Source organism: Papaver somniferum, chromosome 10 (assembly GCF_003573695.1).
Source record: "Papaver somniferum cultivar HN1 chromosome 10, ASM357369v1, whole genome shotgun sequence".
In the NCBI taxonomy this organism is placed as follows: Eukaryota; Viridiplantae; Streptophyta; class Magnoliopsida; order Ranunculales; family Papaveraceae; genus Papaver; species Papaver somniferum.
In genome coordinates this window covers 100,732,668-100,758,570 of record NC_039367.1, presented here as the reverse complement: position 1 = coordinate 100,758,570, position 25,903 = coordinate 100,732,668, and the positions used below count along the sequence as shown (strand labels likewise).

Sequence of the window (25,903 nt, the reverse complement as noted above, 5' to 3'; positions counted from 1 at the left end):
AGTTGTACACAGTAAATTAAGATAAGCACATGCGAAAGTACGACACCAACTTACAAGAGGAAGAAGCATATTTATACGGGATTCCAAGTCGATGACCATTCTGCCAATTGCGAAACTTGAAGCACGGGAATTCCCAATGTTTGTAACTGCCCGGAAAGCCATATAGCCGACGCTCAGTATCTACCCAGGTGCATATGAAACATAACCCAGCTCCCTTGCCCCAGTCACGAGGTGTAGGGGAAATGATTCGATGAACATCACTTGGAAGGAGGTGACGACAAAACACGCGAGCAATAGTTAATAGACGCCCAAGAGATATGATGATCGAAGGATGCAATTGTTGTAAAGAGATTCCCCAACCGATAAGAATCTCACACATTTTTGCACCAGTGGGCAGTAGCAAACCATATTCTAGCTGGTAGAAGCTTGCAACCACCTCATCGCTCTCCGCCGGCCTATTTCAACTGAGCCTGGGATATTGAACCGACGCCTAATTTCTACAATTTTCAAGCTAATTTCTTCGGTCTTTTAAGGATTTAAAGGAGCCAGCAAGAGAACAAATTGGCATAACCCCTTTAGGAGTCCATCTTCGTGGGGGATAGTCAAGCGAATCATCATCTGAAGACGGGTATGGGTTGCTTGCTATCTTGGAAACACGAATCGAGAAGGGAACCATACAAACAGTACATACATGAGCAATAGGCATGAGGAAGAGGGGAGCTATTAATAGGGAACCATACAAGAATCATTTTCTTTCATGGGAATTTAAACTAGGATGCCAGCATATATGCTTGAAGTTTGACGGTCAAATATGATTACATACCTGGTTCTATAGTGATGCTGAAAATCAGTGGAAGCAAATGCCGATGATAATATCTTCTCCGGTGGTTCTTTTTTGTTACCCTCCTAAAATTTTACTTACGATACATCCGCTCATTTTCTCTAATCTCTAATAAACTACTCCCTCTGTTGTTTTTTTTTAATAGATTGGTTTTGTTTTTAGAAAAAAATTAATAAAATTAAGTGAAGTAATCATTGAAAGTGATCCTCATGACACTTGTCAATAAAAGAAGTGAAGTGCAATGGTCCCCATGACACTTGTCAGCAAAAGAAGAAAAGAGAAATGGTCTACATGACACTTGTCATCAAAAGAAGTTAAGAGAAAGTGGTCCCAGAAAAATTAAAGTGATATTTGATTTTTCCAATTAGGAAACCAGCCTATTTTTTTGAAACATTTATTTATAAAAACCAGCCTATTAAAAAAGAACGGAGGGAGTAGATGACTGCTTCAGCAGTGCTGGGATGACCAAAGCAGGGGACTTGACTTTTGTGACGCAATTTGTAACGGCTTTTGCAACAATATCTATAATAGTGATTTTATAACATATATGAAAGTTATATTCGTGTAACACTTATATTGTAACAATTGTAACATTTATGTAACAGTTTTAGATCTGATGGCTGAATTTTATTGGCAATCAATGATCAAGATTAAAATTAAAAGTTTAGGCGATGGTTTTTTGACCATTATCATGCCGCATTAGCCTTCAATTGGGCCGGTTTCCATTCGTTTTCATCGCTTCTAATCGTAGTTGGGGATAATAACTCTCCGATTGTTGACTCAATTTCGAGAAAAAACGATCAATTCCCATTCAATTGAATCGATTGAAAATGAAAAAAAAACGTTGCAAGCAATGCATTTTTAGGCCCCGTATTGACAGTATAGAAGGGACTCTGAAGAGAAAGATACAGACCTGGTGAGCGAATCAACTAAAGGGTTATACGAACGATAAATTCAGTGAAGCCATGGTGAATTCTGTCGAGGTAATCTCTCCAAGTCGACAATTTTTCTCCCAGTAGTCATGCTGAATTGGATAACAATAAAAAAGCAAGAGATATAAAACAAGAATGTTCCGATCCCCTACAACGAAACAGATCTGTCGTGATAAACTAGAAGATATTATACGGGAAGAGACAAGATTACCCTTGGAGATTCATTTGATGGTTTCAAAATGAAAATGAATTAAAACAGCGGAAGTTGGACAGGCCCAATGAGTTCGAGGTAATAAGCTGTACACCAGACTGGAACTTCTATGTAAAATTCAAGAGGAGAATTTGCCTGATGTTTTGACGAATTTGCCTGATGTTTCAACAGTTGCGGAAGATGCTTGGGGGCGAGTCGCAATGTACTTCAATAAACACGGTTCTTGGCTAACTACATCATTTTTAGCGGGGAATATTTGTCGACCCAAGTCTAATAGCCAGTAAAGATCGGTCTGACCCATTTTCAGAAGCCCGTATCCATCTGAAATCCTAGAAGAAGTTCTAGAACATCCACAACTGTATAAAAACATAATAACCCTAAAAGGGGTGGAAGAAAAAAAAGAGGGGAAGCTGGGGCAAAAACGATTGTAATGAAATCAATAGAATAAAATACTCTCCTTAGGGAGACTCATCCGTGGACGTAAGCACAATGCCGAACCACGTTAAATTCCTTGCCTTCTTTGTTTTTCCTTCGATTTGTTTTTAACCCTAATTTTACCTTAATTCTTAATAATCATCATCATCCATCGTGTTTGCGCCTAAAAGTAATTTTGGGTCCAAACAGTTATATCCAACGAAAGAGTAAAGCATTGACTAAGGGGGAGAAACATATCATACTGTTGAGTAGTAATTGAAAAAGCGGGGGTCTAAAAACCTCACCCAATATTTCGTTTAGGCAAATTGGATGGACAAACTCCAATATAATTCCAAGAGAATCAACTAGACAGTCAGACTCAATGAATGGAAATATATCCAAGAGTTGTATCTCTGTTTCAAAATGTAATCAACAAATCAAACAGATAGAAATCCGTGAGCCTGATTTTTATGTGAAACAACTTGAACGGTACCTAAGACCAATGTTCAAGTGTCAAACAATTTATATCAACAACCAAAGGTTGGATTATTTAATTTATTAAACTACGCACAACTTGTGATATTTCAATTATATAAAAAATATAATGCGGAAAAGAAATAACACGGACACCAGAAGTTTTGTTAACGAGGAAACCGCAAATGCAGAAAAACCATGGGACCCTAGTCCATATTTGAACACCACACTGTATTAAGCCGCTACATGCACTAGCCTACTACAAGTTAACTTCGGACTGGAATATAGTTGAGCCCTAACCAATCTCACACTGATTAAGGTACAGTCGCGTTCCTTACGCCTCTGAATCCCAACAGAACTCTACGCACTTGATTCCCTTAGCTGATCTCACCCACAACTAAGAGTTGCTACGACCCAAAGTCGAAAACTTGATAAACCAATCTGTCTCACACAGAAAAGTCTATTGAACAGATAAATATGTCTCCCACAGAAATACCTATGAGCTTTGTTCCTTCTTTTGATAAATCAAGGTGAACAGGAACCAATTGATACACCAGACTATATTCCCTAGGAACAACTTAGTAATATCAATCAGCTCTAGTAATCTTAATCATATGGTAGCGAAACAAGATATTGTGGAATCACAAACGATGAGATGAAAATGTTTGTGACTACTTTTTATCTTGCCTATCGGAGATGAAATCTCGAGCAAATCTTAGAGAAGATAATACTCAATACGATATAATAAAGAAAGATCAGAACACGTAACTACAGAGAAAATAGTTGGGTCTCGCTTCACAATCCCAATGAAGTCTTAAAGTCGTTAACCTGTATAGTGGTTTTAGAAAAACCTAGGTTAAATGAGAATCGACTCTAGTCGCAACTTGTATCACACAGGAGGTGTGGGGATTAGGTTTCCCAGTTGGTAGAGTTCTCCATTATATAGTCTTCAAATCAGTGTTTGCAATCAATGTTACCTTGGTAACAAAGCATTCAATATTCACCGTTAGATGAAAACCTGATTATACTCAAGCTAAAATATTTCAACCGTTAGATCGAACTTAACTTGTTACACACAAATAAAAGTGACTTCATTTAGATATGGGTAACCGTACCTAAACGTGTACACATTGTTGGCTAAACAATAGTTAACTGAAGTTATCCAAATGAACACTTTCATATCAACCTTGTTCATCTTAATCACAACTAGTTAACTTAGCAAAAAAAAATAAAATCACAACTAGTTCAAATGACTCAAATGAAACTAGTTCTAGAGTTATTCAATTGATTACATTCTCATAAAAGTATACAAGACACAATTGAAGCAAAATCGATTTTGATTCACTCGAATCAATTCATGAACATTATAGGCATGGTTTGCAAAAGATTGCATTTCTTAATTTATAAATGTATTAGTTCATGAACAAACTGATTTTAGAACATAACCTACTCAAGTATGCAAACGGGTACGCACACCTAAGTGGTCGGACTTAGTTTGGGTTCGCCAGTATGCAACGGGTACGCATACCTCTTAACTCAGTTGAATTTTCGGATTTGAACTTACGCCGGTACGCATACGGGTATGTATACTAAGTTCTCGTACTTTCATTAAACCAACCAGAAAGCTTACGGGTATGCATACTATGGTTCCCGGACTTGGAATAACTTGCAAAAGTTAGCATACAAGTACGGATAATGTGCTATATCCAATCATGGTTAATTGTTCTAAACTCCCATTTCAATCATTGAAACATTCTTAGAAGACGACAATAGCTGTCTCACACAAACTATTAGCTTTAAAGCAATTTTCAGGTGATCGATAGATCAATACGAAACATTTCGAGTCTACATCTAATGACTGTCTCATACAAATCATGTAAGATGTTACCAGACGATTTTCACATTATCATCTTTTGACTTTCATCAAGAATATAAGATGAACTTGGTTAAAGCGAAAGCTTGCCAACACATATTTCGAGAAATGTGTAAAACTCAGCTCGAAATATCAAATGTGTATAAGTCTATATAGCTATACGACTTTTGTCTCAAATAAGAGATAGAGTAGATATACTTTTGAGTGATAGATGAGTTCAAGTTTCCACATACCTTTTGTCGATGAACGCCGTGAAGTGTAAAGCTCAACTACACTTTCTATCCTAATCCGAGACTTAGCTATAAGTAGACTAGAAATCAAGACTTATAGTTTTGGCAACTAAACTTGACAAACAAGCTTGAGATAGCAACGATTGCGAGTTCGACCGAGCAGTGCTCTAACAATCTCCCCCTTTGTCAATTTTAGTGACAAAACTATCAATACATATTGATTACAAAATAAATAAACTTTGTAGCTTCTCATCCAAATGCTTTATTTCCTTGGTTCTTCAACATTACTCGAAATCTTCGTCACTTCCAAGTACTCCAGTGATTCTGAACGTGTTCAGCTCAACATCATAGTTGTTGAAGATCTGTACCCTTAACAATGATAAAACAATAGCTCTCAATCATTGTTATACAATGTCATAGTATTATTATATAACATCAAAGTCCAATTGTATCACAACTTTGACAACAATACTATGGTGATATGTATCATTCCCCATAGTCAATACTTCATCTCACAATGAAAACCACTCCCCCTTACATAATGATCCGTAAACCATATGTATTTGTAGTGTGAACTACACAATAATTATCCCCCTTTTTGTTAATATAAATTGGCAAAGGTACGAAAAATAGCGGGATCATAATGAAATTCTCATAGAGATACTTCATAACTAAAAGACGACATATCAACTTTGTTTCGATAATTTCACATAGTCGAAACTTACTGTATTCATCAAGGAGTTTATAAATATAGAAGAAAACTCCTAGAATATTCTACAACCGCACTCCCCACAAAGATTTGGTAAATTAAGCACAAGTTCGACTAAAAACTCTCCCCCATAAAATGTCATTCCCGAGAGAACAACAAAAGCGACCTTATTTTTGCAAGAAAAGAAGGATTTCTTTCGACATTAACAAATTACATGAAACATGAATTTGTATCCAGAAAACTCACTTAAATTAACCACAAGAGAAACCATGATTAATTTAATCGGAAATGCTCAATACAAGAGAACTTACGGAGCCGAACTGTACTTACACAAAGAAGTGGATCAGGAAAAGATCAATACTGCGGAATATTCAAATATTCATTCTATTTTCATCAATATTTGCATAATGATTCCATAGACTTAATCTTTGTTATCAAAAGTTCATTATATTTTCCATCAATATTTGCATAATGACATATAATAGACTTAACTTTTGACATATATGGGACATTCATAGTTCACGGACTGTAGATACCGTCAAAATCCGTTAGGATCTCTAAATATCTAAAATGGAAATACACTTGGAAGTTATTATCTTACGAAGCCGCCATCCAACTTAAGGAGTTGGGACCCAAAATAAGTACTGATCCAAAACAGAGAAATAGTTTGGGAGTCAAAAGACGGGCTAGGAAGGTGTGAGACACCTAACCCGTCCAATCCAAAAATTGGCCTCTACTTTATAGCTGGGATTTTAGGAGTATTGACCGTAAGACAAGATATACAATAATGGATTCATAAAATATAAAACGAATAATTATTAGATGCGCGAGCCTAGACTTTATCCAATCGAGTAAAACCTGTTCTCAAAAGAAAACCCAATTATTATTATTGCAAAATAAATAGTCACTAGTTATTAATATTATTATCGGAAAATAAATCAAGCCTATACAAAGAGAACAATTAAAACTATTATTTTTATTATTTATTTATTTATTTTTATAAAAAATAAATAAATAATAAAATATATTTTTGTTTTATCTTATTATTGACAGATACTATCAATTATTTACAAAGGATCAATACATATAGGTGGAAACGTTGGTGGAAGGTAACCGAGCAACAAGCTGGGCCTCAACACCTTTCTGAATAACAGTGCCTAATCTGTGAAAGAGAGAACTACTTCTCTTGTAATTGACATTATGCCTAGCAAGGCAGTTTCTCAACCGCTTAGGAAAAAAGATAGTGTCCTCAGTCCTCACCAAGTTCACCTAAAGTAGTGAATGCCAATACTTTGAAACCATAGCCATGTTCACTGCATTTGTCCAGATTTGGTGTTCTTGCGAGTGACAGCAACATGGATAGCATGATTTGGAGTGAAAGTACGACTTATAATATTTGTGAAAGGAGAAGCACCCGTGACATCAAAGTAAACATCTTTGCCATCTTCCCAGTTATAGACAAAAATATCGGCGAGCTTTAAGACGTTAGCATTGTCAGAAAGAAATCCCAATGACACTTCTTTTTCTCATGAATTTATGATTATTATTATTGAATTCAAATCTCATGAATCATGAACTGGAACTAATACAAAAACGAGAACACAGGCACGCGAGTAACCTTCACCTCCTAAGCATTCCAATATGCACAACAAATAGCTAAAGAGCTCTATACCTTTAGTGTATGGGCAAAAAAAAATCCAAGATGCAATATCGCTTATGCCTTTGTTTGTTTCAATTAATTCACGCATCAAAGGCTCAAGCTATCATCACATTACCATCTAACATCAATGGATATAGGTTATTAGTGGAATCAAAAGGGGTACGGATAAGAAATATGTAGAGATGGACTTTGATTCAGACAGGAAATATAGGTTCTCGTCACTAATATTGTAACACCAAACTTACACGTACGTTCAGAAGACCAAACTTCGAATAAGTGGAGTCAAACAAATAATAAAAATCAAAAGCAACAGTAGATATGGAGACAGACCTGCTTTCACGCAACAATAGATATGGAGACAGACCTACTTTCACTATGGAATAATGATTATGTCACTTAGTTTGATATTAGCCAACAACGATCAATATCCTCAAAATCCTATCCAAGCTGCAATATTATCAAAGTATTTGTTATTTTACCTTTTTTTTTTTTTTCATAAATAAGAGGAAGATACCTCTGACATTACATTTCAAAGTTTGTTACCAAGATCGGATAAGAATTCGACCAAGAAATAGGTTTATTAAAAAACTGATAGTTAAAAGAGTTAAGCAAGCCTCCTAGATTATTTCTTGTAAATCTTTGTTCGAAGTTATAGATATTATAAAAAGCTCCAGAGCGTGGGCTGCCCAAATTACATTTTAGTTTATTACAAAAAAATAAGTTCTGAAATTTTAAAGTTCACTACTTCAGGATTGATACTTTGGAAATCATCGATGCTTATATAGGAGGAGGGTTCGGTGTGTCACCCAACGGTCAGGATACATAGAAAATTCTAACTACTGGCTGAGATCTGCCTTCCTTACTGGAATAACGTATTAGATCGGTTGATCCAATGGCTGCTCTATGCTCAAACCCACGATAGATGTTTTCATTCCCTGAATTATAAAAGCGGACCATAAAAACAGCATGTATTGTAACCAGAGTGCTCTTAGGTTAGAATTTCTTTGGTTCCGATTCACATCTCTTCATGTTGTTGTGATCTTTTCTCTTTAACTTCCTGATTCGGTAACGTATCATAAACCCTAGACTCCATTCTCTGTTCGTGGGAATTCCCAATCAAGGTTTTCTCCGTATTAATTTGGCCTGCATCTCAATTTTTTTAAAAAAAAACGCTCATCCTTGCATTAATTGGATCAGGTCTATAAAATGGCTAATCCGAATCGAGATGAACATCAGTTCCAGTCGAAAGTGCGAGTATTCTTTCCCTAGATTCAATTTTCGTTTTACAATTTTTTTTTTTTTTTGGGTTTCGCTCATGCTAAATTGATTGAACTTTCGGTATCCAATCCTGTGAGAGGTTGTGTCGTTGTTATTGGTTTCCCGTTCCTGATTTTAATTTTCTGTTTTAAAATCGTTCATCAGGTCTGCGCTGTGAAAATCCCTAATTTTATTATCGTTTAGTACCGATCTTCATATTGATTATTTGATTGATTCATTTTCCAATATCCTGCATATGATCAATTGTTCTTATTCTCATGATTTTACACACTGATTGTGCAGACCAGAATGGGGTGAATTTTTAGTTATTGTAATGACTACCACCCATAATAATGAGTTAAGATAAATTTGTCTATACTTTAAGGGGTTCAGCTGCATTAGAGAAGAGAAGGTATCTGATGATATGCTTCAGTTTGAATTTCTATGGCTAGAAATTAGAGAACACCACTGTTGGTGACATTTCGGCTTCAGTTGGTTAGGTTTGGTTGTTAATTTTAGTACCCGTCTATCATCGTAGAAAAACAATTGAATTGACAATTTGATTTTGTACACTGATTATACACACTTTTTTAAAAAAAAAATACATGTTTTTCATTATCCTAACCGTTTTTGATGTTCTCACTGGAATGGATCTTTGCTATGTATGAATTAGTGTTTCTGATGAATCTCTTTTCCAGTTTTCAGTTTAGGTATAAAGAACATACTAAATGGCATCTCAAATCAATATCACACCACAGCAGGTACCATCTTCAGCTATCCAGGACAAGTTGAAGAGTTTACGATCCCTTGACGAAGGAAAATCAAGTGGCCTTACTGTTTGTGTTACCAGGAAATGGGAAGAATTGGATTTTATGTCTACCAATGATGTTACCAGCGTCGATATGGTTATTGTCGATGAACCGGTATTGACCACCCCCTGTTTCTGTAAATTTGCAATACACGACTTCAATATTGTTTCGTTGACACCTCCACTGATACGGGGTGATGAGTTACATGCCATCATACCCAAAAATCTTATATGGAAGTTTGATAAGCATATTAGAAAGGGTGGTTTTTACACTATCGAGAAATTGCACTTGACTGCTGCAAAACTCAAGTTCAGGCCAGCAAACAGTGAAAAAAGAGGTTACTTTCAGTGGAACACCTCTCTCTCCGCACTGGATGCTTACTCCGTGTCGATTATTCCCCATAATTTCTGTTTTACTGAGTTTGAGACACTCGAATCGAATCTTCAGAACATACATTTTACGGGTATTTCTTACTGCATACGTTTCAAATAATGTTTATGCTCATGTATGTTATGATTCATACAGTGTAGTTCATTATACAATTAATATTGGGATGATAGTTACTCAGATTTGTTGCTTAGAGATTTGGAAATACAGTTTGCTGCTTTATTATTATCTCAGTTGGTCCACTTAAAAGAGTTAGATTTGTTCCAATTTCCTTATTCGCTACACCCATTTGATGCAGATGTGGTTGGCTTCTTAAAGACCATCACCAACATTCAGGTACTTCAGAGGGCTGGTGGGTAATCCAGCCGAATGCGCGAGATAACGATTGAGAATGTTACATGTTAACATCGCTTAGTTTGTCATCTTACAATCCGTTTGTACGTATATTTAATTTAATTTAATTTACCGGTTATTTCATGAGTCAGGGGCTCAACAATGAAGATTGCGCTATGGGGTTCTGCCGCTAATCAGGTTGGGAATGACCCAATTGATTGCGACTCCACTCCATGTCCAGTGTTGGCAGCTGTATGCTCCACTTCTGTGAAGAATTACCAAGGCAACTAACAGTCAGACAAACTTGCGCTATTCTATATTTGCAATGTTGTTTCCCTTTGCAACTTAAGTAATAAAATATCTAAACCCCTCTTTTTACTGATTCAGGGAAAATCACCCTGTCGTCAACCAATGCGACGAAAGTCTACAACAATGTAGACATGCGCTCAAGGTAGTTAACTAGCTTTTATAGAAGCTCACCTCATTGACCATGTCCTTCTCTTATTGCCATTACATTTTATTTTCTACCAATCAAATGCGTGCAGATGCCCTTATGCGCGTTTACCCCGTCATATCACGGTGCCGACTAGGAAAGGCAAGACAGCGATCCATATATTCGATACTGACAACAGGAAAACCGTATCTCAGTTCCTCACTGCCAAATGGGATCCATATTGCCAGGTCCCTTTTTACATCCCAATTCAACTTTTTAATGGTTTTAGTTGGTTGTGCATCCCACTTTTAGGCACTAATTTCTACACGTTTCAGATACCTACGATCCAATGTTATGTAGTTAAATACTTTTTCATCCATCAAAGAATCCATATATGTTATCTCTTTCGCAGATGTTTAATTTGCCTGGGTTTGGCTTAATGCACTATGTCCGAGATGTTTAATTTGTAAGGGTTTATACTCTTCTAGAAGGGATGGATAATGGACCTTTAGTATTTTGTTAGGTTTTCTGATACATCGGCGTTTAGAGAATGTTTGATGCTTGCTTAGCTTAGGCCACTGTAACCCTGTGAAAACCTTAATTTTCATTATCTGATACCTTTCCGTCCATAAACCAATGTGCCGGTCGATGGGTCCTTTGTGGATTACAGGTACATGCTCCGATTCGAAGTGGAAGACCACACTGGCACCACAGTTCTTGTGGCATTGGATAGCTAGATCCAAAAATTGGTCCGTCTAACTGCAGCTGAGCTCATAGGCACGTCAAAGGTAAAACTGGCACGTCCGTTTTAGATTGCAGCTGTACTCTTGACAGGATAACGCAAAGAGACGATAATGTCTGGATTCTCGCAGGTACTTCATAAAGCTGTGGATTTCCAGATTACTCTCAACTCCTTCAACATGAAACAGAAAGTCCCAACTAGCTTCACTGTCACCCGCCATAACACCAATACTATGCCTGCACATTCAGGATCGGCAGGGGAAGTTTTGCCTCCGTGAAAGTGGAAGGGGCCTCAAGCACCGTCGATGATCCGCTCGCAATGAAAGCTTGACTTGACGAAACCATTCAGATCGATGATACTGGAGCTAATTAATGATTTTCAGCCTTAATGTTTGCCTTGCATTGGATTCAATCTCTCCATTAAGGAAATATGGTGGTACGTTGGATTTGGAGAGTAATTCGTGACCGTCGGATTTTTTTTTTTTTCCTCTTTCTCAATGATGACCATCAGGCGAATAAAAAAAAATTCATCGTCGTTTCCTCAACTGTCTTTTGATTTCGAAAAAATTCTTCGTCTCCTCAACTCTGTCTTTTGATCTCAACAACAACAACGATAAATAGCCCTAATCTTTAACCTTGCGTCAATCTCAAGTAGTTGTTTCGAGGAGGATTATTTTCAGAATCTAGGGTTCTCTTTCGAATCAACAGGTAAATTGAATTCAGCCCTGTTCTCTTTCGATCTCAACAGGTATAAATTTGATTTTTTCCTATCCTCTTTGCTTTCGATCTTGAGACTGTAGCTCAAGATTTTGATGATTTTATTAGGGTTTAATCTCAGGATTTCTATTGTAATCTAGGGTTTGGTTTTGGGGTAATCTAGGGTTTGGTTTTGGGAAGAGCAGCTGAGAATGAGTCTAAATCGGCAAGAATGAGAATGGGTTAATTGAAGATGGGGGTTTGAGAGTTCTTGGATGATGATATGAGTTGGCTTGAGATAGATTGGCAACCAGATGAAGAAATCGATCGAGAAAAAATATTCCAGGTTCAAATATTTCTCTATTTTTTTCCCTATCAATTTCAATTGAATTTCGATTTCAGAATTACTTATACAATGGGTAGTTGCAAAGCTGTTGTTGGTATTGCTACCAGAGAAGCTACAGCAATGGGGCAATGGATTCTGGTGTGTGTGCTCTGAGACTTGCAGGGACTGAATTTGGGATTGCAACTGTTGGAGTTGGCTGAGCAGATACATGTAAGTAGATGTTGATGCTGTGTGTGAATCTTTAATGGGATTTGAATCTGAGTTGGAGCTGACAGAATTGAAATTAGGAGGAACAAAATTACAAACCTACCTAATCCAAACCAATTTGATTGTCATTGTGCATTATGCTTATTGTAGGTACCTAAAGGTCATGATTTGTGCATCAGGGTATTTGAACAATGGTGCTTGACAAGAAGGCAACGATATATGTTAGCAATCACTACATAACAGAATCTCCTTTCATGCCGAATGTAGAAGGTCTAGAAGAAGCCCAATTTGATGTGGAATTAATTCACTAATATTCTTTATTCAGGTAAATCGTCGGCCAAGTCCTGTTGCCTTTGGTGGTGATCATTGAATCATTGAACTTCAAAACCTACATCTAAAGGAACTAATTTCAACAGTAAGAGTCTAAGTGATATACAGTCAACTGCCAGTGTGAATTTATAAGGATTTTCAAAATACCAAATTGTTTCAAATTAAGTGATTTGATAATTGTGTTTCATTAAAGATTTCATCTTTCAAGTTCATCTAAAATGGATAAGTTGAAAGTTCAGTGTTCAAATTTTCAAGTTATTTTTGTAAAGCTAAGTTTGCGAAAAATTTAGGGCGGTCTTGCCGGTAGAACCAAAAATATACAGGGACAACCATTCATGCTTTAATATTTGTTGCAGGAGTTTTTGAGGCGTTTTTTGATACCCGCTTAACATGCCCATTTTTTTAAAATGCAGATTTTTTAAAGGGGAATAATGGATACAAGAACCTTCTTAAGAGTGCATTGACAGGTATGTCATTAGATAGTTTGTCATACTGAATGACAAGACAAGTTTTAATTCGTATTTCTTAAAGTAGCTGCTATACTCATTTCGGCACTTGCTCTTTCCCTCTGTCTATGCAACATCTGAACTTTGCTTCTTCATCTTCACATTCGTGTTCATCCTCATAGTCATAATTCTCTTCTCATGTTACAAATTTTCAGGTGGTTGTAGTTGCTGAGATCAGTCTGAAAATAAAGGAAAAGGGCATGAGTGTCTTCTCCCCTTTTGAATCTCCTGGAAGGGCTGTTAAAAATACTGGATAATTTCCGCATTGCGCCAAAACTAACTTGGAGAGGTCTTTCGTGTTTTTACTTCATAAGTAGTGCAGGATCTTTATATAAACCGTATACTCAAAATATTTGGAGTTATCTGCAGCAATACCTAATTGAAGGATTTGCCAAAAAAATATGTGTGTAATGACAAATGTGATCTTGGCATTTTAAGCATCGTTTTACAGTTGATAGACTGACATAGTTAGCTTTGCCATTTATTTCTCAATGAGGACCATCAGAACCTGTTTACATTGTTTGCCATAACAATAAATTTGAGTAATTTAATCTTATGCATATTGCAGGCTAGGTCTGTTGCTGCGAGGTTAAGGTGGGAGAAGAACAGGCAGAGTAAAAGTGAAAAACAGGAACAGGTGGAGCGTGAAGCAAGGTTGAAGTTTGAACAACAACTTGAAATTGCACGACAGGTAGTTTATAAAGATAGATAGAATAGAATGGTTGGCTTTAATATCCAATGGAGATTTGATTCGTAATGAAACTACTGTTAATTGTTTTTAAACTTACTCATTGCAGGCTAGAGCGCAGGAGGATATTAGGCGGGAAAGAGAACAGCAGGAATACAATGAGCGTGTTTTAAAAGAACAGTTAGCACGGCAGCAGGTGAGAAGAAATATTATTATAGTCAACTTTAATGGAGGTTTTTTTTCTGAACTCAACTTTAATTGGGTAAGAATTCTAACCCTAGGCTCTTTTGTTTTTGATTTGTTGTTGATCGGTTTCTCCTCACCTTCTTCTCTAACAGCATAATCCTATATAAACCCAAAATTAAAAAGAAATTTTAATAAGAAATTCGATCTCTTTGCTGTTTGCGCATTCTTGAGTAGCTTGAAGCAAGTGTTAAGGGGTCACTAGGGTAGAGAATTAGGTCATTCAGCTGGGTCGATTATACTGACTGAAAGAGAAGTATAAACAGACCGAAAAAAATGTATATGAAGTTTCATTACTGCTGCCAAGTTTTGCTACAGTTTCTTTCTTAAGTGATTTAGCTTAATCCGGAGCTAAATTCATACAGCTTTCCAGGTATTTATCATTGACTGTATGCAAACCTACAATCCATCAGCTGATGTGTACCAGAACCTCTAAGAGCGGCCAATGAATAAGATGAAAAGCAGGTAATTGCTAAAGCCATCCTACTGCAATATATATATCATGTAAATCTCTGAGATTTGTAATCTTGGGCTTCGTTGATCCCTGACTACAGTTTATTGATATTTTATCAGGGGATTTAATTTGTAGGACGCTAAGTAGAATCAGAAAGAAGATGATGATGAAGAGGAATAAAAGAAGAACTGAAAAAGGTATACGTATATAAACCCAAAAATTATATTCTTTGGTTCTTTGCTTTTAGTTTATTCGTTATTTATTTTTTGGGTTGATTTTTGATTTTGATTATGGGTTTGTTAGTTGGTGTTTACAGGTTTTTGGTTGGTATGAGTCGTAGTGTAATTTATCACCAAGAATGCAACCCTCACAAACGAAAAGGAAGGTGATGATTATCCTATCAGAGCGATGAAGTTTCCATCTCTCCCTTCGTCCATGTTGCTGTGCAGTGTAAGGTTGCCTCTGACCTTCCCAAGCTGGTGGAAGGGCTTAAGCGTCTGTCAAACTCTGATCTTATGGTGGTTTGTACAGTTGAGGACTCGGGCGAGCACATTGTTGCAGGTGCTGGAGAACTCCATCTTGAAATCTGTTTGCAGAACTTGCATGAGGACGATTTCATGGGAGGTGCGCGAATTGTGAAGTCTGACCCTGCTGTTTCATTCCGTGAGACTGTCCTAGAAAGATCATCTTGCAAAGAAGATCTGGTGTTTCGGCCCCGACACCACTGGTCAAACCTCGGCTGCACAACCAAAGTAAGGTTTAATCATCTGTGGTTAATTGTAGCGATAGAAAAATATATAAGGTTAATATCAAAACTTAAAAAGTCATCTTTCTATGGTTGCAATCGACATGGAACCCCAACGCATCGTTCTTGCTTAGATTGATCTTAATCGACAATTCTATTATTGTTTACTATAAGAGCTATACTTGAACTAGGGTGTTTACCTCAAAGTATTGTTACTCTACCAGACTCTTGCTGCAGACAGGATGTTAACAAAACGTCAGTTCTGTTGGCCAAAATTCTGTGGGTAATTCTATGAACAATAGTCTGTCACCTGCTACAAATTCTTCTGATGCACAGCTTAAGGTTTTGTTAATTCTGTATCTTCTTCGTGATTAATTTGTTTTTGATATAACTTTCTTCTATGTTACTGATAATTTTTGTTATTTGACGTTAATTGATATGAACTTGCCGCAATATTTAAGAAGATTGGAGACAAGCAGACCTGCACTACTGGTTTGTATGGATTATACCGAATTACTCAACTATACCCCATCGTACACTACAGGAGTTACACTGGGTCATCACTGGCAGGCTGCTGGCTTAAGCTTTTTTTATCTTTTTGATCATTGGAATTTTGTAGCTTAATTCTCACTTTTTGAGACCATGCCAGGTTTTGATATAATTTCCCAACTTCAGAATGCGAGCAATGCATTCCGAACATACATAGAAGAAGGGTTAGCTGAGGTATGCATAATTTTTTTGTGGTTATCTTTGTTTTCTGGCATTTCAAAGAGTATTGTTGTCCTAATTGTCATCTTGCAGATAGAAAAGAATGCTGCTGCCGGAAAAACACTTTCAAGTGTACCAATGTCAATGCCTCCTCCAGTTGCCTTAAATCTTATTAGTTTTGATTAAATTCAATTCAATGAAGCACTGGACATAGGTAAGAGCGGTGATTAAATTCAATTCAATTGGTATGATGGAGAATGTGCCTGTGATGGCTATTGATGATTCTGTGGTCGAATGGATTAAATGAGTCTGTGGGGCTGTTTTATGCCGAGAGTTCAGTGAAGAATAATTGTTTGCTGCTCGACTTTGGTGTGAGGTATTGATGACGGTAACTGGTGGCTGATAGAGAAAACTCATAACGGAGTTCATTGATGATTTTGTTTGCTGACGGAATTTGATTTTACTGCCACTATTATTTGAACGGGAGATGATCTCACTGCTATAATTGGTGCGAGGTGAGGTATCTTCATTGTGTTTTACTCTAAGAATGTTTCTATCCTAATCATTGATCTCCTTGAATCACACAGGACGCAAGACATCAGTATTTATGCAACCAATATGTTAAGAGACCCGCATAACAAAGTAATTCATATCGTCTCACATGCTTTAAGAACTTAATGATGTACATATTGTACTATGTTCGATGATTTTTACATAACAACAAGGAAAGACGTCCATGTGCAAGGAAATAAACGTTGGGTTGGTTGAGAGCAAGGGATGTTTTAATCTGACTTGCAATGGATGCCACCAAAAAATCTATGCAGAAAGAGAGCTGGTACGTTAGTCATTCTGTGCAACTTTTTCAGGATTGGAAATCCCTGTTTGTGTATCAAACAATTATTGTGGTTTGTGAATTGTGGAATAGTAACAGGTTTATTGTATGGATTAAATAATTAGCTTTGTTTAAACGCGTAGATACGACATGGAGTTGTTGAAACATGTCCAGACCAATCTTTTCTAACTAAAGGAAAGAAATGCAATTTTATAGTCTTGGGTGTTTATAACGACACCAGAATTTTGCTGCGGAGTGTTCACACATGTAGTTGCGCAATAGTAATGCTTTTATTTTGTTATTTTTATTTACATTATTACTTCAAAGTACTCCTCCGTTCTTTTTTAATAGTCTGGTTTTGTTTTTAGCGAAATTTAAGGAAATTAAGAGAACTAATCATTGAAAGTGGTCCGCATGACACTAGTTAATAAAAGAAGTGAAGTGAAATGGTCCCCGTGACACTTGTTAGCAAAAGAAGTAAAGTGAAGTGGTCCACGTGACACTTGTCACCAAAAGAAGTTAAGAGAAAAGTGGTCCCAAAAAATTAAAGTAACATTTGACTTTCCCAATTAAGAAACTGGCCTATTTTTTTGAAACTTTTATTTATAGAAACTGGCCTATTAAAAAAGAACGGAGGGAGTACTTATTTACTTCTAAAGATATTTTTCTTTCAAATTCAGGTGCACGGCGAGATCAATGCTATGGATGGTGTATAACATGAGGTGCGTGAATATTCTAATTGGGAACTGTGTGTCTCTGGATGTAGCAAAATCAATATGTAGGATAAAAGACACGATCCATTTATTGGACCAAAAGTGAAATTCCATTTTTTTGCTGACTGGTGTTGACGCAAACTGCTGCTCCTAGCTGAACTTGGTTAGCATTCGTACATCTGTGTTTGTTTGCATCGAAAAACATATCATGTTAGATGTATTAACGCTAACCAAATCAAGCTAGGAAAACTAATATTATGATGTTGCTTGACCATCTTCAACTTCAGTAAGGTACAGTCATGTTTTTTTATGTGGCAGTCGTGACAAGCTATCAAACTTTAAGTTTTTCAGGACATTATGCTACTGATATCGATATGATTGAATGGGTGGACAATAGAACTCACATCTACAGATGATGAGCTTCCAACTGATGCTCATAGTTCATGGTTTCAATCGAGAATAGATTGGAGTTGATATTCATGGTTTGTGTTGAAATATAAGAATTGGGTTTTGATGAGTTGGTGAACTGAAGCAAGGATTGGTTTCTGGGTTTTGTTGATTTAGATGAATGCCTAGGATTTTCAGTTCAAGCTTTTTGGTGGAGATGCTATTGGGTGAATAATTACAACTGCAGTTGATGTCTTGATTCTGGTGGATTATAACATATAGGTGTCATTGAGTGGTGGGTTCTGCTTGCTTATGTTAAATTCAGGAATGGTGATTTGAAATAGGCAGTTGTGGTTCTGCTGAGGATTGTTGGTCCTGAGCTGCAGCTTTGCTCTTCATTGAAAAAAATGTAAGGACTCCAAACTGTGATTATGTTTTCGGAATTTGGACTTATGCACATTATATTGGTAAGTAGGTTCCAGTTGGGACTGGAGTTGCAGATTGTGGTCTTATGCACATTATATTGATAAGTAGGTTCCAGTTGGGACTGGAGTTGCAGATTGTGGTCTGCACCTGTTTCAATCATTTCTTATTCATTATTTGGTTTGTTGATTTGATTTTGATTGCAGATTTCATTGTTTTGGCCTCTTTCTTTCCGTTTTCAGTTGAATTTTCCTCTTCACTCTCATTCGAGTTTGATTTCGTCTTGATATTTTTTCTTTATCTGATGTTTGGGTGTTCTGATTGCAGAATATGTACGCAATGAATTTTATCTCAGCTTAGAACCACGGTAATGTTACTACTGTTTTCTACTTTACTACTGTTTTCTACTTTACTACTGTTTTCTCATTATGGCAAATTCACTGTTTGGTAGTTCATGAAGTATGGGTTTTTATCTTGGTTTGGTTTCTCGCTGGGGTTTTAGCCTTTTAGGTAGTTATTTGAGCTTTGAAGGCAAGGAAAAGTGTTTTTTTGGGGTTACAGGATATGAGAACTTATCGACCGCAATCAGATCTTAGGGGAGCTGCAATCCATGTGAATTTTTAAAAGACGAACTCTGCTACAGTAGTTGTGATGGGAATATCTTTAACGGGACTAACGTGGGAGTGATAGAAAAACATCATCAGTATGATTCTATATGACACGGTAACTCAATCTCTTAAATCAGTAGATCTCTCTCTTTATGCTTTTCTTTTCCTTTGTGCCACTACATGTAGACAATTGACACCTGAACGATCTGAGTCTTAGTGTGTGCTATCTCAGACGAAATTATCTAAAGGCAAATGATTTCCACCGCAAGTTTAATGTATTAAAACTCATAATAGCAGAACCTTTTGCAGTAAGCTTAAATCTGTTCGCGGTGATCTCCCCAAAGCTCCAATGAAATGAACCTGTTCATTCTAAACATAATTGACATTCAGACCAATGCTGCTAAAAACATTTAAAGTAAATTTACATAGTAAGAACTCAGGATAGTATCACTGCCTTAGTCAAGGATAATAATAGGTGTGGGAAGTTTATAGATAGAGAAGAGGAAATTTCAATATCTAAATCTGTTGCATGCTAACTGATGACATAAGAGAATCACACAGAGAAGAAGAAGGTAACAATTCTAAATATAGGATATAGAAAGATACTTCGGCTGCTATGGTGTTTGAGCATCGAATTATCCGGGATATTGTGTTTGCTTTTCTCTTTCCCAAAAAGCTTTTCCTTTTTTTTTCTTTTTTTTTTAATAAGCAGGTTTCACATTTTTAGAATACCACGAACTCAGCAATCAGATTGGAAATATATTGTTGATTCAGAATGCCATGTATGTCATCTAATCCCCTTATTCATGTTGATTCAGAGAAGCTTGACAAATGTGCAAGTTACAAAGAGGCCTAACTGGAAGGAGTGTCAGAATTCATAACTGACAATCGTGGGCTTGAGGTCTATGTTTATGGTGATTATAATTTCCGTCCTTCGTTAGTTTAAGGTTTTGGATTTCAAGTTCATGTCTTTTCAGATTGTAAAATTGTGATTCAGAAGTGCTAATTGGTTATCTTCTAATTTTATACTATATTTCTTTAGTACTGTTAAGCTCGTTCTGATTAACATCTAATCATGTTTTTCATTCTCTTAAAGTATTGCTTGGGAAATCCTTTGTTTAAAGGTGGAACATGTACTTCCCATCTAGGAAGCTATTCTCTGCTGAACTTAATACTTGAGAAGGATCATTTGTTTTCTTCATTGGTTTAAAGTATGAAATTGTGTGTTTTCTTTGTAATGTGTATGTATATCTCAGCTAAATTTCTTGGGTCTGCTTCGCAGGATTGAATTGTGGGACTTTTTCGTTTGTTTCAATTGAGCCTGTGACATTGAAAAGCATTTTGAGCCCTATGGTAAGGTATCGCATGTTATAATTCTTAGGTAAGTTGGTTCTATATATCTCGCTACTGGATAATTGATTTGTTCATTTGTGGTTTATTATAGTAAGATGTTGGCAGGGTGTCTCTGTTGAATGTGACCTCAGTATGAAAGCTAGCAAGGTGGTAGGGATGATAATTCTTAGAAGAGGAAGGGAATATAGTTGATCTAGAAGTAGAAGTCCAGTGCATCGAAGAAGTAGACCGAGTCCGGATAATGGAGTGGAAAACAGTCAAGTTTATGACAGATAAGGGACCATCGAGCAACAAGGATTGAAGCCCTGACCATGAGTGATATACTGCTCGATCACCAGTGGTTGTTCACCAATTCGTCGCTCACCTGTTCGTCGTGCCCGTTCCCCTGCTGGTAGTTCAAACGTGCATCGATCCCCAGCTGGATGCTCATCCGTTTTCTGTTCAGCTTATACTCGCTCATTTATTCCCCATTCTCCAGATGACCGTTTATCTGTTGGCCGTTCTCCAAATGCCTTTTACCATTTCGTCGTGCTCTTGATGGCTGCTCACCTGTTTGGACATGGTGTTTACGTTTTGAAGTAAATTATTGAAATTGGTGTTTTTTTTAATGGGTGAAACTTAATACGACAGAAAGACTTGATTCTGCCAGGCAGTTGTGAATCCTAAATATTGGGGTCCTTTTTAATAACATTAATGATACTTTCCCCATACACTTTTTTGTTTATAATATTCTACTATGTTTATGGCTCATGGAATGTACGATGCGCAACAGTTTAATTAATTGTATACAGTCTCATGGAACAATATAGAGTTGGTACGAACTTTTTGGTGTATAAAATTTAATGAACAAAACAATCTTATTAAATTTAATCGGTACCTGCGGTCTTGATGTTTTACGGGTCGGGTCAAATTAATCGCCTCATTCATTACCGAACGACTAAATTGTATGCGTATATACTGACCGGTTGACCAAATATGATCCGGCTATTTTGATTCAACTAATTAAACACGCTACCATTACCCGAATAACTAAATATGCTCTCGACTATTATAGACAGGATCAACTAATGCACCAACTTAAATGTGGGCATTATATCTGCCTCTAAATCTCTCGACCGTCGGGGCCGTAGGACCCCGGCCCCTCCGGCTATTATGATTCAACTAATTAAACACGCTACAGTATCCTGACTAACCACCACACTATAATACGACACAACCAACTAAATATTGGGACCGTTCTGCTATGATCCGACTAACTAAATATGCTCCCGACTATTATAGACACGACCAACTAACACGCTAATTTAAACGTGGGCACTACATTTTCCTTTAAATTTTCTCGACCGCCGGGACCTTTAAACACGCTACTGTGACCCGACCAACTAGCACATTATAATGTGACACGACCAACAAAATATTGGGACCGTTCTGTTATGACCCGACTAACTAAATATGCTCCCGACTTTTATAGACAGGAGCAACTAACAAACAAATTTTAATATGGGCACTACATCTGTCTTTAAATTTTATCCACCGTCGAGGCCATAAGCCCCGGCCTTATCCGGCTACTCTGATCCAACTAATTAAACAAGATAATGTGACCCGACTAACTAGCACACTATAATATGACACGACCTACTAAATATTTGGACCGTTCTATTATGACTCAACTAACTAAATATACTCCTGACTATTATAGAAAGGACCAACTATCACACTAATTTAAATGTGGGCATTACATCTGCTTTTAGATTTTCTCGACCGCCGGGACCGTATGATCCCCCGGCTATTATGATCTAACTAATTGAACACGCTACAGTGTCCCGAATAACTAACACACTATACTATGGCACGACCAACTAAATATTAGGATCGTTCTGTTATGACCCGACTTACTAAATATGCTCCCGACTATTACAGACAACACCAACTAACACACTAATTTAAATGTGGGCACTGCATCTTCCTTTAAATTTTCTCGACCGCCGGGGCCGTAGGACCCGGCCCTGTCCGGTTATTATGATCCAACTAATTAAACACGCTACAGTGACCCACTAACCAACACACTATAACATGACATGACCAATTAAATATTGGGTCCGTTCTGCTATTACCCGACTAACTAAATATGTTCCCAATTATTATAGGACCAACTAACACACTAATCTAAATTTGGGCACTACCTCTTCCGTTAAATTTTCTCGACAGCCGGGGCCGTAGGAACCGGCCCCCTCCGGCTATTATGATCCAACTAATTAAATACGCTACAGTGTCCCGACTAACCAACACACTATAATACGGCACGACCAACTAAATATTGGGACCGTTCTGCTATGAATCGACTAACTAAATATACTCCTGGATTTTATAGACATGATTAACTAATGCACTAATTTAAATATGGGCACTACATTTGCCTTTAAATTTTCTCGACCGCCAGGACCATAGAACCCAGTCCCCTCCGGCTACTATGATCCAACTAATTAAACACGCTACAGTGACCCGACTAACTAGCACACTATAATATGATACAACCTACTAAATATTGAGACCGTTCTGCTATGACTCGACTAACTAAATATGCTCCTGGCTATTATAGAAAGGACCAACTAACACACTAATTTAAATGTGGGCACTACATCTTCCTTTGAATTTACTCGACCGCCGGGGCCGTAGTACCCGGACTCCTCCGGCTACTGTGATCCAACTAATTAAACACGCTACAGTGACCCCGACCAACGAACACACTATAATATGACACGACCAACTAATTATTTAGACTGTTCTATTATGACCCGACCAACTAAATATGCTCCTGAAATTATATACATGACCAACTAACACACTAATTTAAATGTCGCACTACATCTGTCTTTAAATTTTCTCGACCGCCGGGGGCGTAGGATCCGTCCTCCTGCGGTTACTATGATCCAACTAATTAAACACGCTACAATGACCCGACTAACTAACACGCTATAATATGACACGACCAACTAAATATTGGGATCGTTCTACTACGACCCGACTAACTAAATATGCACCTGACTATTATAGACAGGACCAACTAACACACTAATTTAAATATGGGCACTACATCTGCCTTTAAAATTTCTCGACCGCCGGGGCCGTAGGACCTGACCCTTCTGGTTACTATAATCCAACTTATCAAACACGCTAGAATGACCCGACTAACTAACACCCTATAATATGAGACGACTAACAAAATAATAGTATTGTTCAATTATGACCCGACTGACTAAATATGCTCTCGATTATTATAAACATGACCAACTAACACACTAATTCAAATGTGGGCACTACATCTATCTTTAAATTTTTTCGACCGCCGGGGCCGTAGGACCCGGCCCCTCCTGTATTATGATCCAATTAATTAAACATGCTACAGTGACCCGACTAACTAACACACTATAATATGACACGACCAAATAAATATTTGTATTGTTTTACTATGACCTGACTAACTAAATATTTTCTCGACTATTATAGATAGGACCAACTAACACACTAATTTAAATGTGGCCACTACATCTGCTTTTAAATTTTCTCGACCGCCGGGACTGTAGGATGCGGCCCCTCCGGCTAATATGATCCAACTAATTAAACACGCTACCGTGAACCGACTAACTAGGACACTATAATATTATACAACCAACTAAATATTGGGTTTCTTTTGTTACCCGACTAACTAGCACGGTATAATATGACATGACCAACTAAAAATTAGGATCGTTCTATTATGACCTGACTAACTAAATATGCTCCAGACTATTATGGACGACACCAACTAACACACTAATTTAAATGTGGGCACTACATCTTCCTTTAAATTTTCTCCACCGCCGGGTCCTAGGCCGTAGGATCCGGCCCCCTCCGGCGATTATGATCCAACTAATTAAATACGCTACAGTGACCCGACAAACTGACACACTAAATTATGACATGACCAACTAAATATTGGGACTGTTCTGTAATGACCCGACTAACTAAATATGCTCCTGACTATTAGAGACAGGACCAACTGACACACTAATTTAAAGCATGCACTATATCTGCCTTAAATTTTCTCGACCGCTGGGCCGTAGGACTCGGCCCCTCCGGCTACTATGATCCAACTAATTAAACACGCTACTGTGACACGACTAACTAACACACTATAATATGACACGACCAGGTATATATTGGGACAGTTTTACTGTGACACGACTAACTAATTATCCTCCTGACCATTATGGATAGGACCAACTAACTCAATAATTTAAATATGGGCACTATATATTCCTTTAAATTTTCTCGACCGTCGGGGACGTAGGACCCGGTCCCTCCGACTACTATGATCCAACTAATTAAACACGCTACAGTGACCCGACTACCTAACACACTATATTATGACACGACCAACTAAATATTGTGACCGTTCTGCAATGACCTGACCAACTAAATATGCTCCCGATTATTAAAAACAGGACCAACTAACACACTAATTTAAATCTGTCCATTACATCTGCCTTAAATTTTCTCGACCGCCGTAACCGTAGGACCCGGCCCCTCAGGCTACTATGATCCAATTAATTAAACACGCTACAGTGACCCGACTACCTAACACACTATAATATGACACGACCAATAAAATATTGTGACCGTTCTGCAATGACCTGACCAACTAAATATGCTCCCGATTATTAAAAACAGGACCAACTAACACACTAATTTAAATTTGTCCATTACATCTGCCTTAAATTTTCTCGACCGCCGTAACCGTAGGACCCGGCCCCTCAGGCTACTATGATCCAATTAATTAAACACGCTACAGTGACCCGACTACCTAACACACTATAATATGACACGACCAATAAAATATTGGGACCGTTCAACTATGACCCGACTAACCAAATATGTTCCCCATTATTATAGACATGACCAACTAACACACTAATTTAAACGTAACCACTACATCTAACTATAAATTTTCTCGACCGCCGGGGCCGTAGGACCCGGCCCCTCCGGCTACTATGAACCAACTAATTAAACACACTACAGTGCCCCAACTAACTAACACACTATAATGTGACACGACCAACAAAATATTGGGACCGTTCAACTATGACCCAACTAACTAAATATGCTTCTGATTATTATAGACAGGACCAACTAACACACTAATTTAAACGTGGCCACTACATCTTCCTTTAAATTTTATCGACCGCCGGGGCCGTAGGACCTGGCCCCTCCGGCTACTATGATCCAACTAATTAAACACACTACAATGACCCGACTAACTAAAAATTCTTCCGACTATTATACACAGGACCAACTAACACACTAATATAAATGTGGCCACA

The 25,903-nt window shown here is 37.4% G+C and overlaps 3 long non-coding RNA genes across 11 annotated transcripts; all 3 read left to right on the top strand.

The window, feature by feature from the left end:
- The first annotated feature begins 10,515 nt into the window (after positions 1-10,515).
- Positions 10,516-12,049, top strand: LOC113318622. The gene is made up of 4 exons (XR_003344710.1): positions 10,516-10,581; positions 10,676-10,811; positions 11,234-11,351; positions 11,436-12,049. It is a non-coding gene; the product is annotated as an uncharacterized LOC113318622 (long non-coding RNA).
- A 23-nt stretch (positions 12,050-12,072) lies between these two features.
- LOC113318620 lies at positions 12,073-17,229 on the top strand. Of its 9 annotated transcripts, none has more exons than XR_003344705.1 (14): positions 12,073-12,346; positions 12,424-12,556; positions 12,704-12,878; positions 13,297-13,350; positions 13,545-13,678; positions 13,958-14,080; positions 14,187-14,273; positions 14,694-14,785; positions 14,894-14,971; positions 15,091-15,224; positions 15,306-15,526; positions 15,981-16,242; positions 16,321-16,742; positions 16,815-17,229. It is a non-coding gene; the product is annotated as an uncharacterized LOC113318620 (long non-coding RNA). The 9 variants fall into 9 exon arrangements; XR_003344702.1 differs by having other exon boundaries at positions 15,744-16,242; XR_003344704.1 differs by having other exon boundaries at positions 15,306-16,242; positions 16,321-16,441; positions 16,567-16,742.
- Positions 17,230-17,825: 596 nt separating this feature from the next.
- LOC113318621 lies at positions 17,826-21,286 on the top strand. The gene is made up of 5 exons (XR_003344709.1): positions 17,826-18,568; positions 18,910-18,949; positions 19,144-19,305; positions 20,009-20,104; positions 20,473-21,286. It is a non-coding gene; the product is annotated as an uncharacterized LOC113318621 (long non-coding RNA).
- The last annotated feature ends 4,617 nt before the right edge of the window (positions 21,287-25,903 follow it).